The 18,262-nt window shown below is 33.8% G+C and overlaps 1 protein-coding gene and 1 non-coding gene across 4 annotated transcripts in view; both read right to left on the reverse strand.

Annotated features, from left to right (window-relative positions):
- The window catches only part of RNGTT (RNA guanylyltransferase and 5'-phosphatase), a 358,579-nt gene that overhangs the window by 88,275 nt on the left and 252,042 nt on the right, over positions 1-18,262 (reverse strand). The window lies entirely within an intron of this gene.
- LOC129039740 (small nucleolar RNA SNORA73 family) lies at positions 17,553-17,741 on the reverse strand. Its single transcript, XR_008503444.1, has one exon. It is a non-coding gene; the product is annotated as a small nucleolar RNA SNORA73 family (small nucleolar RNA).

The following is an 18,262-nucleotide window of genomic DNA, read 5'->3' on the forward strand; positions in this document are numbered from 1 at the left end:
TCTATGAAATACATAGTGCATATTGTGTATTATCTATGAAATACATAGTGCATATTGTGTATTATCTATGAAATACATAGTGCATATTGTGTATTATCTATGAAATACATAGTGCATATTGTGTATTACCTATGAAATACATAGTGCATATTGTGTATTACCTATGAAATACATAGTGCATATTGTGTATTACCTATGAAATACATAGTGCATATTGTGTATTACCTATGAAATACATAGTGCATATTGTGTATTACCTATGAAATACATAGTGCATATTGTGTATTACCTATGAAATACATAGTGCATATTGTGTATTACCTATGAAATACATAGTGCATATTGTGTATTACCTATGAAATACATAGTGCAAATTGTGTATTACCTATGAAATACATAGTGCATATTGTGTATTACCTATGAAATACATAGTGCATATTGTGTATTACCTATGAAATACATAGTGCATATTGTGTATTACCTATGAAATACATAGTGCATATTGTGTATTACCTATGAAATACATAGTGCATATTGTGTATTACCTATGAAATACATAGTGCATATTGTGTATAATCTATGAAATACATAGTGCATATTATATATATAATCTATGAAATACATAGTGCATATTATATATATAATCTATGAAATACATAGTGCATATTATATATATAATCTATGAAATACATAGTGCATATTATATATATAATCTATGAAATACATAGTGCATATTATATATATAATCTATGAAATACATAGTGCATATTATATATATTATCTATGAAATACATAGTGCATATTATATATATTATCTATGAAATACATAGTGCATATTATATATATTATCTATGAAATACATAGTGCATATTATATATATTATCTATGAAATACATAGTGCATATTATATATATTATCTATGAAATACATAGTGCATATTATATATATTATCTATGAAATACATAGTGCATATTATATATATTATCTATGAAATACATAGTGCATATTATATATATTATCTATGAAATATATGATATATATGAAATATATGAAATATATGATATATATGAAATATATGAAATATATGATATATATAATATATGAAATATATGAAATATATGATATATATGATATATGAAATATATGAAATATGATATATGATATATGAAATATATGAAATATATGATATATGATATATGAAATATATGATATATATTATATATGATATATATGATATATATGAAATATATGATATATATGATATATATGAAATATATATGAAATATATGATATATATGAAATATATGATATATGATATATATGAAATATATGATATATATGATATATATGAAATATATGATATATATGATATATATGAAATATATGATATATATGATATATATGAAATATATGATATATGATATATATATTTTATATATGAAATATATGATATATATTATATATTATATATATGAAATATATAATATATTATATATTATATATATGAAATATATAATATATATTATATATATTATATATATGAAATACATATGAATTTTGGTAGGTATTGAATTATTTTATCATTATTAGATATGAAAAATTGCTAGCTATCTTGATTTTTAAGTAATTAATTCCTCATCATTTTCATGACTGTATAAATATGAATCAGCCTACTGAGTTAGCTTAACAGACAGTACTTACCTTAACTGAATCATTATATTCTTGTGTTCAAACAGAGTAACTACTGTCTAGCTATCATTTGTAAAAGGCCTTGAACGAACTTTTTACTTAGCTGAGTATCTCATGTAAAATAATTTGAGCTATTACAATTTATTTTATCTTTTCTTTTGATATCAGCTCTAAACACATTTATACTAATAATGTGTACTAAAACTATTTTAATTATTTCAAATTTAAAAGCAGTTAACCAGAAGGCTAAATTGTCAGTCTTATGTTTTTTGTTTATAAATAACTACACTTACCCTAGATATATGCATTGTTCAACTAAAAGTTAAAAGTTAACATAAAGTATGAGGGAGTTCAACCTCCGCAGCGTGACTAAGTTCTATTCTAAGCATTCAAGGCAAAGTTCTAGAATTTCATGTGCTGAGCTGATAAAAGGAGAAAGCATGAGATGTCCATTAATAAAGTAACTCTCAGTGCAGAGTGCTGGCAATGTTATGCAGTACGCATAACTCTAAAATGTTTTAAAATCATGAGTATAAACAATTACATAGCTGACTAGGATCACCCTTTATAAGTGACTTAAAGATTCACTTATCCTCGTGGTGAAACTAATTAGATTATTCCCAAAAAGTGAGATGGAGATCTAATAATAATAATATTTTTCCATTCTATTAGATGATGAATTTCTGAAGCAGGTTATGGTCATCACAACCTTAGAATATTCTCAGCAAAAATGTGAAAAGTAGTCATATAATACTCTCTTTTCGTCACACAAATTTATCAGACTTTTGAATGACTTAAATAGTATGAAACAATAATTAAAACAGCAATTTCATAAAAGATTTTTAATGTAGTTTTAAAATTGATTATTTTGTACACCAATGTTCACTGCAGCATTATTCACAATAGCCAAAAGGTAGAAACAACCCATATGACCATCAATAATAAATATTTCACAGTGGCTCATGCCTGTAATCCTAACATTTTCGGAGGCTGAATTAAGAGGATTGTTTGAGGCCAGGAGTCAGACCTCGTCTCTACAAAAAATAAAAAATTACCCAGACATGGTGGCACACGCCTGTAGTCCCAGCTACTGGGGTGGCTCAAGTAAAAGGATGACTTGAGCCTAGGAGGCTGAGGCTGCAGTGAGCCATGATCGTGCCACTGTACTCGGGTCTGGGCAACAGAGCAAGGCCCTGTCTCAACAAACAAACAAAAAAATACAATGGATTTGTTTAATGTGGTATGCACCTACAATGGAATATTATTCGGCCTTAAAAGGAATGACATTCTGACATGTTATAATATGGATAAAACTTGAAAACATTATGCTAAGTGACATAAGTCAGACACAAAAAGACAAATATTGTATGATTTGAATCATATGAGGTATACAGAATATGCAAACTCACAAATTCAGAAAATAGAATAGTGGTTACCAGGGGTGAAGAAGAGAGAGGAATGAGGAGTTACTGTTTAATGGCTACAGAGTTTCTGTTTGGGATGATGAAAAAGTTCTGGAAATGGACAGTGAAAATAGTGGCAGGAAATTAATAATGCACTTAATGCTGATTTGTACATTTGAAAATGGTTTGAATGCTGAATAGTAGGCTGTCATGACAGAAAAAAGGTGGTTAAAATGGTAAATTTCACGGTTCATGGATTTTATCACAATAAAAAAATGGCCAGAAAAATCTATTCCTAAAGCACAAGGTTATCAACAACTTGAAACACACTTCTCTGCTTGATTAAATGCTGAGGTTCCCACAGAAATTGTTACAGACTGCCTCCTTCCTCCAAGTTTCCTTATCTCTCATATTCATCCCTTTCTTTACTCACTCCCCAAACTTTCATTTCTAATTGAATGGAGAACATCCAATCTTGATCTCCAGGTTTTTCCACCCTTCAATTCACCTGTTATTTCTAGACATATATTCTCAGTTTTCCTTCCTCATCTCCTCCTTGCTAAAGCTGTCCTCCAATTATTAGATACCGTCCCACCTGGGACATTCTTTTTTCTTTCTTTTCTCAAGGATCTGTAATCTCTTATTTTCTTCCATTATGCCAGTTAATAACGGGGGGCAGTTACAAGGTCAGGAAAGGTTATTATGAAGTTGAGTCAAGTGAAAACCACTACAAAGTGAACATATTTATAGAAGTAATCCATCCTAAGAGAGATGATCCATAAATGGGGATTTCTAGGACCTTTCTGTTCAGGTTGTGGTGAAGCTGTGGAAAGGTGGGCCTGAAATCATGGAGTAGACAGGATTCCTAACTGTGGTGCTTATTAACTATGTAACTTCAGGCAACTCATTTATCTCCTCTTTAGCCTCAGTATTTTTGTTGGATGAATGGATATGACTTATTTCACAAAGATGTTTTGAAGATTAAATGAAATAATATACATGCTTACTTGATGTTTAAATTAGTTGCATGCATTAAAAAAAACATGGTATACATATTTGGAAAATACATGATATTAAAAAGGGAAGAAAAAATTAATTGCCTTGCATGAAATATTGAAGTTCATGGTTAATGACAAACAAGAGTTCAAAAATATAAATCTGTCAGAGTTCATATGGAATATGCATGAAAGAAGAATGTATGTATGAATGTTATGTATGGAAGAGGAGGAAGAAGAGGAAGAAGAAGAGGAAGAGGAAGAAGAAGAAGGAGGAGGAGGAGGAGGAAAGAAGAAGGAGGAGGAGGAGAAGGAGAAGGAGGAGGAGGAGAAGAAGAAAGAAGAAGAAAGAAAAGGAAGAAGAAGAAGAGGAGGAGGAGCAGAAGAAGAAGAAGAAGGTAGATGGATAGAGGGGAAGGCAGAGACTCACTGATATAATTAGCAAAGATGAGTAACATGAATGCTGGAAAGGTACGTAGTAAAGTGGAAGGCCTAATTTTCCAAGCTCTACTAAAGCCTGGATGAAATATCCTCCAGGATCATCTAACTCTTTTTCTTTGATCACATTTTCACAAAGCCAACTTCTGATAACTAATTAAGTTTCCTGAGTAGTTAGATTATAAATAAGGTGCTCTAAATGGCAGCCCTGGGCATGTATGTATATGTGTGTACTTTATTCTATATATGTGTGTGTTTATTTACATATATAGCGTATATTAGTAAGCATATGTTTCTGTAAATTAGTACTGATAATTACAAATGCAACAACAAAAAATTATTTATTGAGAATTTCAATATGCAAGGCTCTGTGCTAAGTATAATTTTATATTATACTTATATTGCTTTTCTCTCTGCTATTAATTTAATTTGAATATTCTTTTAGTATTAGGAATTTAGGATTGTCATTTAATCTTTTTAAAGAATGCCATGAGTTAGGTCCCATGATTATACTCATTTAATAGATATGGAAGCTAATGGAAATGACCAATTTATCTAAAGGCACACAGATTGTAAGTACAACTGGTAATCAAACTTCACTTTCTCTGGCTCTTTGTTTCTAACTCTCATGCTGTACAGACATTGTTTTAATAAGTTTGGGCTTCAGTAAAGTTTCAGGATACAAATCAAGGTATTAAAATCAGTAGCATTTCTATACACCAACAATGCTCGAGATGAGAGCCAAATCAAGAACAAAATCTCATTTACGACAGCCACAAAAAACACACACAAAAAAACCTATGAATACATCTAACTAAGGAGGTGACAGGTCTTTACAAGGAGATCTATAAAACATGACTAAAAGAAATCACAGATGACACAAACAAATAGAAAACATTCCATGCTCACAGGCTGAAAGAATCAATATCATTAAAATGGCCATACTGCCCAAAGTAATCCACAGATTCAATGCTATTCCTATCAAACTACCATCATTTTTCATAGAATTAGAAAAAAAACTATTCTAAACTTCCTATGGAACCAAAAAAGAACCTGAATAGCTGAAGCAATCCTAGGCAAAAGAACAAAGATGAAGGCTTCACATTATCCAACTTCAAACTATACTACAAGGCTACAGTAGCCAAACCACATGATATTGGTACAAAAACAGACACACAAACTGGTGAAACAGAATATAAAACTCAAATAAAGCTGCACACCTAGAGCCATCTAATCTTTGACAAAGTTGACAAAAATAAGCAATGAGGAAAGGACTCCCTATTCAATATATTGTCCTGGGATAGCTGGCTAGCCATATGCAGAAGAATGAAACTAGACCCCTATCTTTTACCATAAACAAAACTTAACTCGAGATGAATTAAAGACTTAAATGTAAGACCTCAAACTATAAGAATCCTAGAAGAAAACCTAGGAAACACAATTCTAGATACTGGCCTTGGGAAAGAATTTATGGTTAAGTCCTCAAAAGCAATTACAACAAAAACAAAAATTGACAAGTGGGACCTAATTAAAGAGCTTCTGCAAAGCAAAAGAAAGTATCAACAGAGTAAACAACCTACAGAATAGAAGAATATATTGCAAACCATGCATCCAACAAAGGTCTAATATCCAGAATCTATCAGTAACTTAAACAACTGAACAAGCAAAAAACAAAGAATCCCATTAAGAAATAGGCAAAAGATATGAGCAGAGATCTCTCAAAATTCGACACATAAACAGCCAACAAACATATGAAAAAATGCTCCACATCACTAATAATCATCAGGGAAATGCAAATCAAAACCACAATGAAATACCATCTCACACCAGTAAGAATAACTATTATTTAAAAAGTCAAAAAACAAGAGATACTGGCAAGGCTATGGAGAAAAGGAAATGCTTCTACACTTGGAAGGAATGTAAAGTAGCTCAGCCACTATAGGAAGCAGTTTGGCAATTTCTCAAAGAACGTAAAACAGAACTACCATTTGATCCAGCAATTCCATTACTGGGTATATATCCAAAGAAAACAAATCATTCTACCAAAAAGACATACATACTTGCATGTTCACTGTGACACTATTCACAATACCAAAGACATGGAATCAACCTAGGTGTCCATCAATGGTGGACTAGATAAAGAAAATGTGGTACACATACACCATGGAATACTACACAGCCATAAAAAAGGACAAAATCATGTCCTATATAGCTGGAGGCCATTGTCCTATGAGAATTAACGCAGGGACAGAAAACGCATGTTCTCCTAAGTGAGAGCTAAACACTGGGTACTCATAGACATAAAGATGGCAACAACAGACAACGAGGACTACTAAAGGAAGGAGGAAGGGAGGCAGGCAAGGGTTGAAAAACTGTTGGGTACTATGCTCAGTACCTGGGTGATGGGATCGTCCATATCTCAAACCTCAGCATCATACAATATACCCAGGTAATAAACCTACACATGTACATCCTGAATCTAAAATAAAAGTTTGAAAAATAAAATATAAATAAATAAATAAGTAAACAAGCTTGAGTAACGCCACAGTTCTTTCCAGGGGAAGCTGATGAACCACTTTATCTGGAAAGAATCACTAATGTGGTATCTCTCAGTTAGCTAATGTAGATTATTAGGTACTTTGTTTCGAGGAAGGATATACCAGGACCCACCTTAAGCTTGGCAAGCTGTGGACTCTTTCTAATATATCTAATATTGTGTTGTACATAGGCAAACTTGCATAGAGGCCAATGTGACTGCTTTTATTAAAAGAGACAGACTTCAGGCTGGGTGCGGTGGCTCACGCCTGTAATCCCAGCACTTTGGGAGGCTGAGGCGGGCGGATCACGAGGTCAGGAGATCAAGACCATGCTGGCTAACGCAGTGAAACCCCGACTCTACTAAAAATACAAAAAAATTAGCCAGGCCTGGTGGCGGGCGCCTGTAATCCCAGCTACTCGGGAGGCTGAGGCAGGAGAATGGCGTGAACCCGGGAGGCAGAGCTTGCAGTGAGCCGAGACAGTGCCACTGCACTTTAGCCTTGGTGACAGAGTGAGACTCTGTCTCAAAAAAAAAAAAAGAGACAGACTTCAATCCTTTGTTTTGTTGCTGTGATTTGTTTAAATTTTATGTATTTTATTGATTTTAATTACCAGAGTAATACCTGCCCATAACAAGCCAAACAATAAAAGGTATGTCATGCAACTATTAATAATCTTCTCTTCTTCCTTCCTATGATATTCAATATGATCAAGACAGGAGTGAATCATTTCACTCTCCTTTATGATCAAAGAGACATGAAACTTTTATCTAAGTGTGTGCTAACCTAATGGGAAGATATGAAATGTTTTATTTAGCATCTTAATTTTTTTCCACTTAATAAATCATGGATACTCCCCAAATTCATTAAAAAATAATAATTAAGAAGTTTGGTTAAGGATAATCTCCCAGAACATAATCAAATCTAAGTGATAAAATCAGTTTGGGCCCGAAAAGCTCTATCCAACCTCTTCAGAGGGTATCTTCAATCAACATGGTCTGCTTCTCAAAAAGGGAAATAGAGAAAAAAAGAGAAAGGCAACAACAGGGGAGGAAAACTAGGCCAAACTTCTATTCATCTTGGCTCTTTCCCATCTTCTCCCTCTTCAAAGAATTTGAGTCATCCATTAATCAATCATATTATATATTACTTATAGTATATATCAGACTCTGGACCAGGTAGAGCTCCCCACTCTTGGGAGCTCATCATCTTAAAGGGCAGCAAGTTTGAAGAAACCTAAAAAAAAAAAACTGGTAAATTTGATTACAGGCTCACATGAACCATGTAGTAAAGTAGTCTTCTCATTACTAAAGACTTCTCAACCCTAACACTAAAATGCTGGTTTTATGGAATTCCTTTAGATGCACTACGACTCAACACTGAAACCACTCATAAAAGTTTCATATTTTAAGAGTCTCTTATCAAAAGCTGTCAAGTGTCATCATAAGACATTTTATATCATAATCCCAAGCCTCTAAGCATAGTGCGTGACATATGGCAGGTGATCAATTGGTTGCCTGATAAATAAGAAAAAGCAACACAAACAAAAAATAATACATATCTCCTTGCAGAAAAACTAACCAGTGGTATAATGTCAGTCTAAAATGTACTTGAGAAATGTAATACAGATTTTTTAGTGAAAGAATATGAAGCAAACTTATATGTAGATTACTTTTCCCTAAAATATTTTGATACGCAAAACCAAAACTGACAGCTAAAGTTCTGACATGATCTGAACAACATAAAGATTACCTGGTCTTAAGGAAATTTAAGGAAGGATTCCTATAAATGAGATGACAGATGAAGCATAAATAGAAATATGTAATGAAGAAGCTTAACAGCTTCCTAAAATTCTTCCTTAATTTAGTTTTAGAAAAAGAAACCAGAGGTATTCATGCAAAATTTTTAAATGCTGTGGTATTACATCCTTAGCTGGTACTAACACATCTGAAGTCATCTGTGGTATAAGAGTCAAGAAACATCACTTTGCAAATGTTCTGACTATGGTCAGCAGAGATAAAGTGAATTTATCGCTGTGATCAAACTGAAATTTTCCACTTCATTTTCTGAAGTTTGGTTGTTACTATTATGGAACTCACAAACTCAGAGCCTCCTTTCACTTTCTAGCAGGTGATACTCAAAATGGGGCTGATATGTAAAAGAGCCTCTCTAAGACTAACACTTCTGTTTCAGGAGTCTAATGTGATTATATGTGAATTATTTGGAAGGGAGTAGGAAGAATGGAGAATAGAGAAGGAAAGAGAAATGAGTAGAATACCATAAGAGATCCCAACAATAAAGAGACTTCAGTTAAGAAGCCAAGCAAAGACTGAATCTGCCAATATTCCTTGAGTCCAAAAACACAAAAGTTGTTCTCATGACTTTAAGAAAAAATTAAGATGAGCAAATCAGCAGCATCAAGCAAGCATCATGAGACAAGTCTTAGAATGAATGTGCATCAATGGGATAAGTATGTCATCAATGCATTGAAGTGCTTTTTTTTTGGTAGAAAAGAAATAACTGTATTTGGTGGTAAAATGAGGTAAAGCAAGGTGTTGTCTCTGAGATCAGATAAATTTTACAAGAAAATAGAGGTGCCTCTGTATTTTATTTTTCAAGGTATAATCTTTACTATTAGATAAAACACATGACTAGTGGGAAGAAAAAAAAGACACTGTAAATTTATCTATTTTATATAAATAACTTAGGGATACAAAGAACTGGCACTATAAATAAGGAAAAGCACTAATAGATTCCTTGTCAGATATCAGGTAACATAGGCACATTAATATGATTCTGTAATTTAAAGGGTTCCAAGCAGCAATCTGAAAGTTAGAAAAAAAACTCTTTCGACTAGTACTTTTTCAAAATAGAATTCTACTATAATACCTGAAAATGGCATGCTTGTTTCCAACTATTTTACAAGGTAAAAATGTAACTTAAGCAAATATCAAGGAAGCTTAAAATAAAGTGAAACAACTTTGTATGTCTAAAAGACACAAATAAATGTTTTATAACTTCTTTAACTTAGCTTGACATAGTTTTTGGAATTAAATTACCTACATAAAAATTCACTCATAAATGGTTTTAGATACACACTTTAAAAACCGGCAAGAACCGATCACATGAATCATTACTTTAAAACTAAATAATACCAAACTGGTATATATTTAGGTCTGCCAATCCTTCATCAAACAACGAAGACATTAAAATACCTGTTGTTAATATGACTACACAAAGAGAAGTCAATTCCTTTAAAGAGGAAGAAGGTGATGAATTAAACTTAACAGTGATGAATTAAGCTTAGCATCGATTATTTGAGGAATTTTGGCAAATGTTTTAGATAGTAGGCAAAAATTAGTCAAGCAATTTATAAGCAAAACACTAATAATCATTTACATTTTATCTTATCAGTCAATAAGATGAGTAAATTGTAAACCCAATTTTAAATGTAACAACTAACTGAAAAGATGACATCAGAAATCCAGAGCCTGGCTTACTGACCCTCTAGAAACAAGAAGTCCAAAAGATTCCACTGTGTGAAGAAAAAAAAAGTATACTCTTTAAAATGGGAGCTATTAACTTAGGGCCCATGGAGAATCTTTAGAGGATCTTCAAACCACCTAAAATCACATGCAATTTGGAGTATGTTTTTATTCTTTTGGGAGTGGAGGGGTGGGGCGGGGGAGGGAGTATACAGGTCTTGAGGCTTACCTGAAAGGAATATGCTATCTAGAAAAGATGTGAACACTATTACACTTGGTTCTTTGTGCTTTCAACGAATGAAAAGTCTCGTAAGTAAAAAGGCAGAAAAAAATTGAACAGGTAACTACCCATTTAATGCTTCAAAGTAGCAAACTGTCTGGGATCCTTAATGTCAGTGCCTGTTTCCCTACCTGAAACTCATGGGTGAATGCCACACACTATGCATAAAGTAGCCTTGAGTAGGTGAATTTGGCAATAATAAGTAAACTTCATAGCTTCCCTAACATTAAAAAAAAAAAAACAAAAAAGGCAAACTAAAAAATCCACCATTCTGAGACCACTTTTTCCTAATCTAGAGAGACTGATGGCAATCCTTTTCCAATCATGATAAATGCTATTACCCACACGACCTCTAAAGTACAAAAGGCCTTCTAGGATGTAGATACTACATTTTGTGCTGGAACAATAGATTCTACTCTTCAAAATATTAGGTTTTAATGAAAGAAACCAAAAAAATCAAGATCTAAGTAGACAAGCAGAAGCAATAGTGCACTCAGTTTCAAGGAGCATCTGCCAGTATGCTTCTTTCTCATGTGTTTTTCTTCTGTTTTAATAGTATGTTTGAATTGATGCCATATGAATACACTTTGTAACTTATGGTTACAAAGTTGGCTGTCAAGATTAGATTTTCCTGGACCAGGTAGGAGGCTCCAGAGAGGGAAGGGCTGGGGAAAGGAGGGATAAAGGCAGCCTTTTCCAATCTTCAAGGGCTCTCTTTTCCATGCCACAGTGTGAAACTATCTTTTTCAAATTAGTTTTTTGCATCACTAGGTGCAGGAGGGCTTCTGCAGCCAGCTTAGCTCCCCCAGGTTGCCTAGTTAGCTCACTGACCATTGTCCCAAGAGTAACAGCCCTACTCTCCAAGATGACCCCTTAACTTCAGAAAACGTATTTCTGTTTGCTGGCTGAAGTTTGATCCTACTAGATACCTTCCTACACCTTCTGTTTCTCTCTCCTCCTTCCCCTGACTAAGTGGCTATTGCCTAATGCCAGATCTCAGCTTTGACCACGGTGGCTCCAGCTCCAGCCTTTGGTCTTTAGGGCTGGTGCCAGGCCTTTAGGTAGTCCCTTAGTGCTGGTGCTTTCTGAAATCTGTCACCACGCTGGCCTCTCAGCTCCCTGCCTGGCAGTGCTGTTTCACCCATGGCTCTGCTGGGTTTCAATCACTTTAAGCAGCACTTTGGGGTTTGTAGACTTTTTTCTGCCTTCTAAAAATGGCATTTATGCTATTTTTTTATTTTCCCTGTTGTTGTACATGTTTTCCAGTAAGAAAAGGGGTTTTTTAATCTGAACTGTAAGTTACAGATTGTGACAAAACAACCATGCAGGCAAAAGCCTTCCTCTGAGAGAAAAGGGGAATCTGAAAGGTAGCTAGACCACACATTTTACTTCTTCGAAACACATAGTATTATTCATATTCACTTAGGGAGTGACTTTCCAATGTCTGTGACCTCTAGAGGAAGGAAGAGGAAATCATCTTAAAATATTATGAGGATTGGCCAGGTGCAGTGGCTCACACCTGTAATCCCAGCACTTTGGGAGGCCGAGGCGGAGGGATCATGAGGTCAGGAGTTCGAGACCAGTCTGACCAACATGGTGAAACCTTGTCTCTAAAAATACAAAAAGTAGCCATGCTGGCACGCGCCTGTAATCCCAGCTACTGAGGAGGCGGAGGCAGGAGAATCGTTTGAACCCGGGAGGAGGAGGTTGCAGTGAGCCAAGATTGCGCCACTGCATTCCAGCCTGGGTGACAGAGTGAGACTCAGTCTTCAAAAAAAAAAAAGAGGATTAAGAAGAGAATCTTATGCTGGAACACTAACAGCTCTCAAACTGGACCGAGGCTGAGAGAGAGAAGAATATAAAGAAGGAAAATGAGGCCAAAACAGGTACAACATCTGAACTCCTTTTAGAAGGCAAGCTAAAGCTGCAGTTATCCAATATATAATTGTATTGTAATGTTTAAGATCATACAGATCAGTGCTGTTTAATAGTGCTATCTAGAAATGCAAGCACATATATAATTTTAAATTTCATAGAAGTCATATTAAAAAAGATGAATTTTAATAATACATTTAACTGTATGTTCTAAAACATTATTTCAACATAGCAATACATGTCAGTTATTAGTGAGATATTTTACATTCTTTCTTTTTGCATCAAATCTTCAAAATGTGGTGTGTTATTTTATACTTACAGCACATCTCATTGCACTCTAGTCACATTTCAAGTGCTCAACAGTTACACATCATTAGTGGCTACCATATTGGAAAGTACAAACAGAATTAAGAAACGATTTTAACTATATCTTTCAGTCAGCTTGCCATTTCTCTATTATATGTTTCCCTCATTCAGCCTTGTACTGTTACAAAAATGAGCATATACAAAGAAGCTATGCTAGAAACTGTAAATAGTGTATTGATTGTATATAAACAAATGCAACTGAAATTGCTTAATGATTCTTTGAAAGATTTTGTTTTTCCCTTAGCAAGGCTAAACATATTTTTTGAAATGTATGTATAATTATTGATTTGTTAAGCAAGTTGCTCCACAAAGTCAATACTGAGGTGAACTTTGGAGCTGGGTGCAGTAGAGTGCACCTATAGTCCCAGCTACTCCAGAAGCTGAGGCTGGAGGATCCCTGGGCAACATAGCAAGTCCCTGTCTCTCAAACAAACAAACAAAAAAAAAAGTGAATTTCTACTCAACCAGTGTGCACACCACATTTGGACTTCCAAAAGGGTCTGATCTAAAATTGTAAGGTTTTATCATACATATGTATTTAAATACACTATATGTTGTCTAGCGGTTAAGACAATTGCCTTTATCTGCCTAAAATCTTAAGTAGTTCTTAAAAGAAATCATGACTAATGGACTTACTATACAAAAGAAAGGGAACAAAACATAACAATTTAAAAATGATATCTGCATTAAAATGGTTATTTATTAGACATTAGATTTTAATTATCCTTCAGATCTTTTCCAAGCATGATATTTAACACTCTTCTCTTTTTAAAATGCTGCCTTGCAACCACATCAACCTAACAGTGAAGCACAACCTGTTCATAACTACTGGTAAATAGAGTTCTAGAAAGCAAATGATCCCTGAAAGGCCACATTTCCATTGAATAATAAGACCACAGTACTTTGTACTATTCTATTGTACAAATGTAAGGAGCATAACAAAATGACATCAGTAAAAATAAAATTTTATAGAAAAATGATAAATGCTCTCTTTTTGTATGAGGTAAGAAAAAAATTATATAGCTTTCCAAACACTCAAAATTGTAAACCAAGAAACATATTTTACAGTGATTTTTTTTTAAAGTTAGACTATCCTTAGTAAATTGTTCTTGGCTTAAAATTAAAAGGCCAGACATTACTAATGGACTTAAATGTTTTCTTGAGTGGAACTGGAAATCCTTTCCAATTCACAATATGTTTTCAACTATAAACAATTTTACTTGTTTCCTTCATTTCTAATTTCAAATGAACAGAAAATCTAGTCTTGTTCTTAAATAATCTCTAGAGACAAATTTAATCTTTCAACATCCAGTCTTTGAATATTTTGTACAAATAAACCCAAACTACTAATATTTCATTCAAAATAAAAAGCTTCACTTTTAAATTGTAGTGCTGACATCTAGAAATTTGCTTTTCAATAATCATCTGTCAACAGTACATACTTAGTTATTATTCATTTATAACTTTTCTCATAATTACAACCTCCAATTATTTAGGAACACCTAAAGACACCTTACCAAGAATTAGATACTCCTGAAGAGCTTAGTTCCAATCTTGACAATTTATACAATCCAGTCTATTTGCTCAAATGTACACTGCATATTCTAAGAAATGTAGTTACTGTTCAGTAATATTATATAACATGTATTATTAGTTCCATACTAATAAAAGTGTTCTTAACCAAACTAACCTTGGTGTAGTACTTTACAGTTATATAGACTCCCTTTACAAACACACATTATACCTCATTTAATCTATATAACAATTCCATGCAATTCTGCTTTGTGGGTCTTAGACTATCAATCTACTTTGGATAATATTAACTTGCTATATCTCAAATTAATAGGTTTGAGGTAGCATGTTCACGCCCACTTGCAGAGAGTCAGCCTTTACTGCTAAGTTGTTTAAGAATTTTTAGCAACTGCAAATACATGAACATAGCAACCATACTGATAAACACCTACACGGATAAACTATTAAATGGACAGGCAGTAAGAAGCATTTGTTAGTTCACTCATTCATCCATTTACTCATTTTCTGAGCACCTACTGTGTGGTAGGCACTGTTATAGTTGGACTGGATATCTATCTAAATGGCATTTATTAGAATGGAATTTATATTTAGAAGTAATTGAGAAATGATAATCTATTTTTACCATGAGAAATTAGAAGACTACTGGGAAAACAATCTAACTAGGTGAAGTACACTATTAATAGAAAGTAAAACTAAAAATGAATCTATAATTTGATAGTCTAAAGAGAAGCAAGCTGGAATAAAAACAAAATCAACATATCCACACCAAAGGACCAGATATCAGAAAGGGGTCACATGTTGATCTTTCCTTTAGGGGGATAAATTTAATCTAAAACATGTACTTGAGAATAGGCAAAGTGTAAAACACTTTATTACACACTGTTAGGATCAAGTAAACAGCTCATGTAAGGCAAAATAAAATAAATGCTAATAATCAAATACTATGGGACTTCAAACATAGGAAGAATTAATTTGGACTTGGGAAATAAAAGGTATAATAAATAGGTTGTGTTGTTTTTTAAAAATAGAGTCCCACTCTGTCATCCAGACTGGAATGCAGTGGTGTGATCATAGCTCACTGCAGCTTTGAATTCCTGGACTCCAGCGATCCTCCCACCTCAGCCTTCCAAGTAGCTAAGACTACAGGCACATATCACCATGCCCAGCTAATTTTCTGGTTATTTTTTGTAGAGATAGGGTCTCACCATGTTGCCCACCAGGCTGGCCTCAAATTCCTGTCCTCATGTGATCCTCCTACCTTGGACTCCCAAAATGCTAGGATTGTAAGCACAAGGCGGTGTGCCTGATAATACTTTAGTTTTATTACAGGCATTGCTAATCTTAGATAACTGAGCTATGGTCTCTAATTTTAAACTTCTTTAGTATCACCTCAAACTGAGTCATTTTAAAGAAAATAGTCAATGTGAAAAACAGAAGCCGCTGACTGAAAAAGCAATACATTATGACCCAGCTTTATCTGATGTTGACTTGAATTTTAATAGAGTGCAAAAAGAGAATCTCAGTAATAGGAGAAAGTGTGAAAAAGAAAAAGCACAAAAGAAATCTCCATGATGTTACAATACAAATGAATTGCTACATCAGGATGCTAACTCTCAAAGACAATCCTGCAAATGTGCTTCCATAATCAACATATTAAGCAGAATAAGAGATGAATCTAGAATTCAGGCCCTTAATTTTGAGTGGTAACTTTTTCCCAACATATAACAAACTACTCTAAAAAGAAACTATATCTATATGTTATGGGCTGCATGTTTGTGTTCCCCCAAGTCATGTGTTGAAACCCTAACCCTCAAAGAGATGGTATGAGGTGGTGGGGCCTTTGGGATGCAATTAAGTCATGAGGGTAGAATCCTCATGATGGGATTAATGCCTTTATACGAGACTCAATAACACTTGCTTCCTCTCTCTCTGCCATGTAAGGATACAACAAGAAGGCTGCCATATGGAAACCAGAAGGAGGGCCTCACCAGAACCTGACCATGCTGGCACCCTAATTTTGGACTTCCCATCCTCTAAAACTATGAAAAATAGATATCTGTTGTTTAAGTTACCCAGTCTATGGTATTCTTATTATAGCAGCCCAATCTGACACTGTATTTAGATAAATATTTAAATGAATTTAAACTAAGGGGGAAGGCAAAGATGAAATGAAAATTAAATAAGCCTGTTCCCAAATTCCAAATATTTCACACAACAGTATTCTTTCACATGGTAGCATCGATAGTTTATAAACCTATCCCAAATTTTCAGTGTCTTACATTGTGTATGTATAATATATAAAGTGCAGATATAGAATATATCTAATGACAAGTATACGTACTATATTTGTTTGTTATATACATATCACATTTTTCTTTACATTGTAAAAAATTAAATGGAATTGTTTATTTTCAAATAACTACCATATTTCTTAATAAGATAATATTTTTTTAAAATTATTGTCTTGTATTATGGGCTTTTTATTATGCTACATATGAAACAGGAGATATGATAATGATTTAACATTCTTGATGCATCAGACTGAAAAATTAGATATTTACAGACCATGTCTATAACAACATTCTAATTGGATAATCTTTTTTTCCCCCTTGCTCTCATTGTGAAAGATATATAAATTTAATTTGGTTACGGGCACGGTTTATTGGGCTAAGCACAGGACGGTGGTTAAATAAAACATTTAGAGTTCCAATCTTGGTCTGTTGTTCCACTTCCAATCTCAATGCACTGAATGCTCTTGGATAAGTCATAAACTAAATGACTTTTCTTGATTTCCTCATCTGTAAAATGGAAATAACTGCCTTACCTCCCAAAGATACACTACTTAGATTAATTAATAACTGGGTAAAATACTGTGAAACAGAAAGTGATGAAAGTGTTCCATGAAATTATAACTTAAAATTAAGTCATTATTGAAACTGACCTTTTAAAAAATATGTTGCTTGCATGGTTTGTCTCCCTAGTCACTGTCCACAGGACTCTGAGAGGCTGTGGGAATATGAAGCAAGACATGAGGCCAAGTTTTATCTCCAACATTGTGTAAAGGGACTGTACATCATGGGACACAGCCCTAGCTAACCTAAGCCACCTGGATAAAGCCTGGGAAGAGTGACTCAAGCTGAAAGTAAAAGTACTTTTTAAAAGTACTTTTAAAAATGTAAACTGAACACTCCAATTGCATTTGTGAAAAGACGTATCTCAAAACAATAAGAGCTATCTATGACAAACCCACAGCCAGTATCATACTGAATGGGCAAAAACTGGAAGCATTCCCTTTGAAAACCGGCACAAGACAGGGATGCCCTCTCTCACCACTCCTATTCAACATAGTGTTGGAAGTTCTGGCCAGGGCAATCAGGCAGGAGAAAGAAATAAAGGGTATTCAATTAGGAAAAGAAGTCAAAATGTCCCTGTTTGCAGATGACATGATTGTATATCTAGAAAACCCCATTGTCTCAGCCCAAAATCTCCTTAAGCTGATAGGCAACTTCAGCAAAGTCTCAGGATACAAAATCAATGTGCAAAAATCACAAGCATTCTTATACACCAATAACAGACAAACAGCGAGTCAAATCATGAGACAAACAGCATTCTTATACACCAATAACAGACAAGCATTCTTATACACCAATAACAGACAAAC

Source organism: Pongo pygmaeus, chromosome 5, assembly GCF_028885625.2.
Source record: "Pongo pygmaeus isolate AG05252 chromosome 5, NHGRI_mPonPyg2-v2.0_pri, whole genome shotgun sequence".
NCBI lineage: Eukaryota > Metazoa > Chordata > Mammalia > Primates > Hominidae > Pongo > Pongo pygmaeus.